Here is a 9,432-nt window from a genome sequence, read left to right as displayed (position 1 = left end):
CGCCCACTCAGCGCCTCCGGAACCCGGAAGTGAAATCGCACGGGGCAGCGGCGGGCGAGGCTGGTCGCTTCGGGGCGGGGCGGCCGGGAGCAGCGGGCAGGCTGGCCGGGGACCGGTGGCGCGCAGCGGCCGAGGTCCAGGTGAGTTCTCGCGGCGGCCGTGAGTGGAGACCCGAGCCGGGATTGTGCACCGGGTTGCTCCTGAAGTCGTGGGACGTGAGGGTAGGATGCGGCCTGGGGGACGCGTGGACGCTGAGGGGGTTGAGACTGGCGGGCTTACCGCGGCTTTCAGCGGCGGCTGAGGAGAGGACGTGGCTAAGGTGGCATCTGGGGGGGATCTCAGGAAAAGGGGGAGGCCAGGAAGGCGGAGCCGAGGGGCCGTGCTAGGGAAAGGAACTTCTGCACTTGCGGTCTGAGCCCTAGGGTGTCAGAGAGTCGCCGGGCGCTCAGAGAATGGGAAACGGTCTGTAGCAACCCACTGTTGGGGCTGGAACGTCTAAAAGAGTGGGCCTGGAAAGACACCCAAAAAACAGTTCCTCAGAGGGCCGGAGGGGTGGAGAAGAGGAGGAAAGGGAGATGACGGGGTGCAGCCTCTGGAGACTCGCCCCCGCCTTCCCCTCTTGATTCATCTTCTTCCTGACTTCACACCCGGACAGCTGGGTGATCCGCCAGGGCGAGTCCCAGCGCCCTCTGGGTTCTCTCTCTGCTTTGATAGGCACATCACTTTCTGCTCAAGAAAGGAGTAGCTGGACTCTAGAGGAGGTTGCGGGGTGGGGGTGGGGTTCTGACACCCGAACTGCGTTTCAGAAGAAAGGGGACGGGTAGGGTGGAAGCCACTCTCTTAAGAGAGTCACATCCTTGGACTTAAACGTTTTTTTGTTTTTTTGTTTTTAAAAACGACTTACAGGAAATGTATACCTCAGCGGTGGCAGAGATCTCAGCCCCCTGGAGGCACAGCTGCCAGCAAACCCTCCCTTCTTTTTCTAGGGACCCTAACTCCCAAGGCTTTATAGGGGAGTCCTTTTGTGCCTCTTTGGCTTATTTTCCAGCACTTTAAGACATCCACCTAGCAGCCCCTCAGGTTGTATCTCCTTACCTTGTTGGATATTGTCTAGTCTTTGAGACTTCAGTATCTTAGGAATGGCTGAAGGTGGCATGAGCAACTATAAAGTTATTGTCACCGGCCTGTCTGCTCCTACAAGGGCTTGGAGCTGCCTGGTTTTGATTGGCATCACTTTCTCCTCCCTCCCCCCCCCATTACCAGTATTCCCTGTCTGCTGTGTGCTTGCTGAAAGGAGGCCAGGTTTAGAGCTCCATTTGGTACATGAATCTGGATATAAAGGAAGCTTTAGAGACATGACTGCCCCATTCAATTCAAGAATGTTCTGGAAGAAATCTTTCAACTTAGCTTGCCCAAGGGCACACGGTGCAAGTCATGCCCCTTGGAATATTGAAGACTTCTTGGTCCTGAGACCCCAGGAAGGACATGAACTTTCCTATGCGTGCGTGACACACTCTTTCTCCTGCTTACTTGGAGCTGTGACTCAGTGGAGGTCTCCTGGAAGAAGCAAGCGCCTTGTTTGGGGTCTGGCCTGGGGCAAGACTCTGCATATTTCTCCTTTGGATTGGCCTGTGTCAGCCTTTTTCCAGAGCTAACCCCACTTATTAACTTTCATGTTTCTCGTACACACCCTTTGGTTTTATGCAGCTCCAACTTTCTGTCTCTTGCCCTGCAAATGCTGGGGACGGAACTTAGAACCTTGTGCATGCTTACTGGGTAAGTGTTCTACCATAGAGCCACACCTCCAGTCAGGTGTTCAGGATGCTACCTGCATGAAGCACAATGCTCTGGCTTTGACCTCCTACTTGGGTAAAACCCTCTCTCAAGTCTAGCTAGTACCTTGTGGGTCAGGTGGGGACTTAGGACTCCTGGGCTTGACTCCCTTCCTGACAAGAGACCATGAACTTGTGGCTTTCCTTTCCTTATCTCTCTGGAGTAACGTGGTGAATGGGTCCAAAATTAACCAAGCAAGAGCTGGTTGTGCCAAGCGGTTGGCTGCCTCCTGAGAGCAGACCTGAGATCTCCTTGTGCCTCAGAGGAACAGCTATTGTCCCTTTACATGGAAAGAATGGCATTCCCATTAGGCAGACCTTCACAATGACAGGTGGCATGAGTTATCACAGGGGCAGAATTGGGAAGACTTAGAGCAAGACTTGGGATGTGGAGGGTCCACTATGTTTCCTGGGAAGAGTGTCTGGTCTGCAGTCAAACCTGGGAAGCCATGTAGGTGGTGAACCCAGGGTGACAGGAACAGATATCCTGTCACTCTGCTCTTTGGGATACTTGCTGTGGCCTCTGCTTTAGTTTGTTTCAATTTTCTTTTCCATTCAACCACCAGGAAAGAGTCCTTTCCCAAAATGGACTCAGGCAGGTGCTGGTTTGGAGATAGATCCCTAGGCTTTTCTAGAACCAGGAAGTGAGGCTGGGAGGCTAAGTTTATGCTCTAGCTCTTAGCACACAAACTGCCCAAACATCCACAGCACCCTAAGAAAGCAGAAAGCCGACAAGTCTGTGTCTGTGTTTCCTAACCCTCTAAAATAGCCTTTACCCAAGTTTGGCTGTCAAACTGTCCTGACATCTCGGGGGGGGGGGGCATTCTTTGCCCCAGGGCCACCTGTGCACCATGTGATGCTGTAGTGTCCCCAGCTTGCACTGGCAGGAGTGTGTTGACCAATGATGATGATGGGTTGTATGGAGTGGAGTGGGCCACATGGAATGGACCCAAGGTGGTTATAGATGCTGTGCTGCAGTACCCACTAGCCTCAGTGCATCTCAGGGTTATCTGCAGGAGTCAGGAGAGGTGGGGACACCTTGGTTGCTAGATCCTGCTGGCCACTGCTTGGAAGGAGACCCGGGGGAGAGCAGGGCAGGTGAATCGCTGAGGCAGCCTGGCAGGCACAGCAGAGCCATTGTTTCCCTTCTCCTTGTATCACCACTGACCTGAGTTTCTGGAGACTCTGTCCCCATCTGGAAGCAAACTGTCACTTTTCTTGCAAGATTAGCTATACCAGACTCCATTCTCAGAGGTTGCCCAATCGACGTGCCTTTGATAAGCTGCATTATCTCCTTCATGGGCCCAGGCTCTCAAGGTAGCCATCCTTTCACACACGGTGCATGCTTTAAGCCTCTTTTGGTGTGTGTGTGTGTGTGTGTGTGTGTGTCCCCATTTCTATCCCCTCCTCTGTCTGTTCCTTTTCCCTTGTCTCACCAATGATCATGGCATAGCTGCTTCACCTCAGTGGGGAAGGTCATCCACTCTGGGGCTCATCTGACTGATGATCTGCTCTCAGGTGTGGGCCTCAGTGTCCCACCTGGTAGGCCTTTGTATCTTTAAGGTCCACAATCCAGCTGTGCCAGGCAGCCCCTGCCCGGCCCACCATTCAGCCAGGCCCAGGCGTGGCCTCCTCACAGAGCAAGACAGGCTCTTCTCTTTTGCCCTCAATGTCCCAGAGAAGCAGAACAAAGGGCCTTGTCTCTGCACTTCTGTCCATTTTGTCTGGGAAAGGCCTCCATGATTTGCCACATTGGAAAAAAAAAAATGCCACTGATGAGCTGGGCATCTGCTCATTTCCTACTCAGGACTCCCTGAGAAGTGATTCAGGAGTTCAGCCTGGAGGATTGTTGGATGATGAATAAGCTGGCAGAGTTGACTCATTATGTAGGTCCTGGCTCTGCCATGGGTTGTAATGCACATATACATGTGTGTGTGTGTGAGAGAGAGAGAGAGAGATGGAGTCAAGCTAGAGCTGACTCTGGCAGGCTTGTATCTACCACAGACTGGATGGACAACCCACAAGACTTTACTGCCATGAGATTCTAAAGGCTAGAAGTCCCAAGATCAAGTATGGGCACAGCTGCCTGCATGCGGTTGCATGATAATCTACCCAGGCTCATGGGTGGCCATCTTACCTGTTTGTCTCCTGTTCTCTTCTTCTGAGCTTGTCCCTGTGTCCTACTTCCACACAAATGAAGATCCATGTTGGAGGAATCTTGTTTCACTTTAATCTTCTCCTGAAGTAGTCATCTTTTAAAGTGCTGGGATGGGGAGCTCAGAATGGCCTCACAGCATTCAAGTGAGGAGACAGGAAAATCCTGAGGTTGTTACCAGCCTAGGCTGTATAGTAAGACTAGTCTCAGAAAAGAACAAAAAAGTAAAAAAGTTTTTAAGTATCCCGGACTTTAGGAGTTAAGAGCATAATGAAAGGGTAGAGGCATCTCAGCCCTTTACACTAGGTCAGTTACAAACTTGGCTGTCATCTAGTAGAGGGCTTTGGAAAGACGGATCATTCCCCCATGACCATCCAGTTTCTTCTCTGTTGAGTAAACACTTTACCGAGTGGGTAAGTTGGTTGGCCACATCAGTCCTGGGAAGCTCCCTGTGAGGGAATTTTCTGGACCTTTCCCTCCTATGCTCAGGATGAATCCAGAGAGGTAAGAATTCTGCCTAGAAAGAGATGGTGATCTTTGGGGACTTTGTTTTGGTTGCCCAGACTGGCCTTGAACTCCCAGTCCTCTTGCCACAGGCTCCCAAGTGTAGGATGATATGTAGGAACCTCCATACCTGGCTTGCCTATGGTTTTCAAGGGGCTGTTTTAGAGTTCTGTTTGCAGCTGTGAGTGCTGGGTAAAGGGCCAGGTGAAACTTACAAATAGCACAGAATGGGGTACCCCTTCTAGGCATTTCCGAGTCGCAGAACAACATCCCAAAGCAATTCCAAGATGGACCAGCTTCTGTCTGGGACAATTGGTCCACAGAAGCTTCTTAAAAGTTTTAAAATTTTTTTGAATGAGGCAGGAAGGTTAACTGAAAGGCAGACTTGGAGCTGGCCCCAGAGACAGTGTGGGGAATAGAAACTGTTTCATCTGTACAGCCATGAGTTCACACCCTGGCAGGAACTGTGAGAGTGTCCAGGGGTTTTTCCAGAGGACCAGAGTTCAGTTCCCAGCACAGACCTAGGGCAGCTCACAGTCTGCTGTAACTCCAACTCCATGTAAATCTGATGCCTTCTTCTGCCTTCTGCATATACTTGCACACGTAGCATATTATCAAAACAGACACACATAATTTAAAAAAAAAATGTAAGGAGAACCAGAGAGGTGGGAGTGCTGTGTATCACCCATGGTCCCCTTCTATTACTCCTCCCAGAGGCAGAGCACTGCCTCTCGTTCTTGGGTGAGTGAAGCCAGGAAGGGGCTGAGAGGTGATACTGGAGACTCTCATCTTTGTCTGCAGGTGCAGGTGACTGCAGACAAAGGCATTTCCTGGTGAGGATGCTAGAGTCCCTGGGCTTGGCTTGGGACAAAAAAAAAAAAAAAAAAAAACAAGATCTCACTGTCATATGGAGATGGAGTCAGGGTGGACATGACTGTGGATGGAGATCTAAAGAATCTGGGGCTGATGGGGACCCAGCCCTTTCCCTGGGCAATGATTCTGTGGTATCTCATGGGTTTAGCAGAAAAAGATGAAGAGATTAGGGGATGGCATGTCACTACAGGTGTCTGGACCCCACTGAGGCTGCAGCTATCTTTCCAGGTCACTGTGCTCACAGCCCTTTGCTAGACCTGTCATGAGCCTTGTGGGCATGGGGAGGAGACAAACTACCATCTCCTGTCCCTGTGAGGCTTCAGTGCAAACCGCCCCCCTCAAGCTGTGTAAATGTCCTGAGGTTCCAGGGGACCCTGAGTTGTGTGACAGTCACTTCTGTTGAAGCTTGCTACTCTGTCTCTGAGAGGTGTGTACTGGGGACATGTCATGTTTTGTAGTGTACAGTGCTGTGCGTTGTGGAACTTGAGCAGTGTCCCAGCCTTGGCCTGTGAAGAGCCATTGACACCCATATTTTCTGGGGTGACGCTGTCCCCTGAGGAGAGAGTCAGCCCAGGGGCAGCAACTGATGTTCATGAGAGACATGCTTTCTACACCACCTGTCCATGCTGGCCCCAGGGCCTGGGCTTTCTTGGTGACATGAGTGATGAGCCCCCATTTAGATGGGTTTCCAGGGGATTAGTTAATGACTGACACCAAAGGTATCCACAAAGGTTCCCCTGTTAGATCCCTTCTCACAGGTCACAGAGGCTGTGCTCTGTCCTAAATGCGGAGCCAGGTCCCTGTGGACTTTTGAGGAGAGTGGTCAGGAGTGTTGGCTTCATGACATTTTGTTGGTGTTATTATTTAGGATTTTATGTTTACTGTTGGGACCAAATCTGGGGCCCCCACCTGCTGGGCAAGGGCTCCACCACAGCAGTAGATCATCCCTATATGTAAACTCCTAAATTCTCCCAAACCTGGAACTTTCTGGGTCACTCACATGGTGCCATGTTTGGAAGATTCCTCACATGGAATCATGGGATGGATTGCCATCCAAAGAGAGACAGTGGGAAATGCTGCAGAGTGTCTCCCTGGGGCTGTGAGGGTGGGAAGGTTGACCAGTGGATGGCAGGGCCCATGTGGAAGCCTTTTGGTTTCTACTTGAGTGGAATCTTCACCATGACTTGTTTTTCTTAAAACACAGGGTGGCCTGGAACTTACAGTCTTCAGTCCCCCTGACTCAGTTTCCCATGCCTGGAATTATAGGCATATATTACTATGCCCATCTCCTATTTTTTATATTTATAAATGTTATAAAAGACAGAAGGATCCAAAATCTAAAATGCTGTGGTTCCAGGCATTTCCCACAGGGGATTCTTGACCTGTAGGAGTCTAAGCCAGTATTTTTGGAGTGGCTACTTCATTCCCATAGCAGCCTATGTGAGATAGAGAGTCCCATGGTGTGATGTCACTGGGTGGGTGAAGGGGTTCTCAGAGCAGAGCTGACTCAGGCTGCACTGTTAGGCTTGAATAGTAATCCTACCACCCTGGGCCCTTAGATGGTTCCAACCATAGGGTCGTAATCTGATCTTTCCTCCTAGGCTATAAATCAACTGCTTTTGAAGGCAGATCAGGATTCCCAGTCACTCTGAGACAGGATGATTAGGATCCTACGGACACTGTAGGCTCCATAGGGAGACCCTGTTTCCGTAGTAAAAAGGGTCAGGTGTGAGTGCATATCTGTCCTCCCTGGGGCCTTGCTACTAGGATTAGACTAGTTATCTCACCAAGTTTAAGTGGAAGGCAGGATGTTGGTACCTTCCATGGTAAGGCTAGTGACAGATGATCTGTGGAAATTCTAGAAAGGTCTACAGCTATGTATGTCCTGTGCATGGAACCCACCTGCTTCACAGTGTCCTTTGCCTTTATTTTGCAGCCCATGGGGCACCTGTAAATGTTCCAGAACCTGGCTACACACAGGGCCTGTCCCCTGACTCCTACTTGCAGCCAGAGCCTGCCTGCTTGTCGTAGGTCTGATAAAGCCACTGTAAACTCCCCTGATACCTGCAGAGACCACTACAGGGGACCCTGCAACCCCTAGACCCTCCATCTGTGCCCACAATGTCCCTATATGACCCAGTGACCGTCTAAGCTCCTTCCCATATTTATGGGGCCTCAGAATCTGACCATTCCTACTTTGCCTCCTCTTATACCAAACTGGAAGCCCTGTTCCTAAACTAACCCCAGATGGCCTATGGCCCTGCCCTCATGTGGTCCCTGCCCCCATGTTCCCTGTGTGCCTGGTTCCCTGCAGCTATGTCCAGCTCTGGCTGCTTCCCTGCCTCCCCACCTCCCTGTCCCAAATGCCCATATTGACACATGGAAGCTGATCATGTCAGTCCTGTCCAGGATGTCTGTGTGACTGTGGGAATGTGCCTTTATTTTGGCTGAGTGTCATTTACCTCCCTCATGGCCATATAGTAACCCAGTACCAGACCCTGAGAATGCTGAGGGGGTGTTCATCTTTTGGAAAGAAAGGTGTGGAGGACACATGCCTGTTAGCCTAGCATTGAGGAAAAGGACCTAGGAAGATGAGGTGTGCTAGACCATCCTGAGCTACAGAAACTCTGCCTCAAAGAAGACAGGTAGATCAGGGCTGGGATTCAGTTGTTGAAAAGCTTTCCTAGGGTACATAGAACCCTGAACTCTATCTCAGCACCACATAAACACACTTTAACATCCAGGCAGGAAGGAAGTCTGGGAATTGGAAGGTTAGCCTCAGCTGCATGGTGATTTGGAGGCCAGCCTGAGCTACATGAGACATTTTTGAGAGAGAAGGAGACAGACAAAACAGATACTGGATTTTTGGGACACAGGCAGGTAGACTCCAGGCAGGGAGATCTACCTTGAAAGATGGCTGTCAGATGGTAATTAAGATGGCCTAGCTCATGCTTGGAGGGGTGTTGTCTCCTGGCCTCAGGAAGGAAGAATGGCATGTTCTGAGCCCTGTTGTGGAGTTAGAGGAGGTTCCAAGGGTGCCTTCTCACATGTTCATACTGGGGAGGCAGAAGGCCACAGCAACGTGCAGGGCTTGCTAGCAACACCATAGAACCACTGCATGTAGAACACCCCATGTCCCCTCTTGGGCACCTAGAGGCAGTGCCAGATTGTTTTAAGTGTCCATAGCCAGCTGTCTTAAAACAGCAAGAATGGAATTTTCTGGCTCTGGAGGCCTTAAGTCCCAAGTCCTGGAGACTGCAGTCTTGAGAGACTCCAGGGGGACTCCTTCCTGCCTCCTCTATATCTGGGACTTGAGTGGCCTGTGGTTCAGGTCTTATCCCAGCAGTCTCCATCTCTTGTGTCCTTTATTATGGCCGTATTTGATACAGGGTCTTGATGAGTAGCCCTGAACTGCTAGACCCTCCTGCCTTAGCATCTCCACTGTGCAGTCAGTCTTGGGGGGAGGTTTTTAAGGTCCTGGCTCAGGTGCTATAAACACAGGAGTGTGCCACCATTCAAGCCGGCCTTGTGTCTTCTAAGAGTGCCAGATACTGCACCTAGGACTTCCTTTGATATCCTCTGGCTTCTTTCACGGCCCTCTTCCCAAGTAGCTTTACACTCTGAGGCTCCAAGTGGATGTGGATCCCAGGGAGCAGCCCAACCAACTGCCAGTCTGAAGGATGGCACCGTGCTGCTGGCTTACACTGAGAGTTCTGGCTGGAAGTTATTATACATTCCTGCCTTCCCTCTGAAGCCTTGTGTCCCTTGGGCATCCTGGGATGTGCCTCTCAGCAGTGGCTGAGCCAAGTAGTTACCTACAGTTCTCCTGGTATTCCCTGTTGGACTTTGGCTGGAGTCCAGCCAATCCATGATTCATTCCTAGGGCCACCTACACTTTTTTTTTTCTTTTCAATGTGTTTGGAATGGAAACTAGGTCCTTCTGAATTGGAGGCAAGTGCTGTAGCACTAGGCTCCATCCCCACAGTTCCTCACTGAGGGTTCTAGGCAGGGACTTCACCCCTGAGCCACGCCCCGAGCCCATCTCTACTTAGGGGAGGGAATTCCTCT

General features: G+C 50.9%; 1 protein-coding gene across 13 annotated transcripts in view; it reads left to right on the top strand.

The window, feature by feature from the left end:
- The first annotated feature begins 34 nt into the window (after positions 1-34).
- Myo9b (myosin IXB) overlaps positions 35-9,432 on the top strand; it is an 86,548-nt gene continuing 77,150 nt past the window's right edge. For 12 of the 13 annotated variants that reach the window (XM_029480423.2, XM_029480419.2, XM_029480422.2 and 9 more), the window contains exon 1: positions 35-140. The gene's annotated coding sequence lies outside the window, so the exon portion shown is untranslated. Of the gene's footprint in view, positions 141-170; positions 222-9,432 lie in introns of those variants that run through there. The other variant, XM_029480414.2, reaches the window with a different exon arrangement.

This window comes from Mus caroli, unplaced genomic scaffold (genome assembly GCF_978045245.1).
Source record: "Mus caroli unplaced genomic scaffold, Mus_caroli_1 scaffold_10, whole genome shotgun sequence".
NCBI lineage: Eukaryota > Metazoa > Chordata > Mammalia > Rodentia > Muridae > Mus > Mus caroli.
This window is presented reverse-complemented; position numbering and strand designations above follow the sequence as displayed.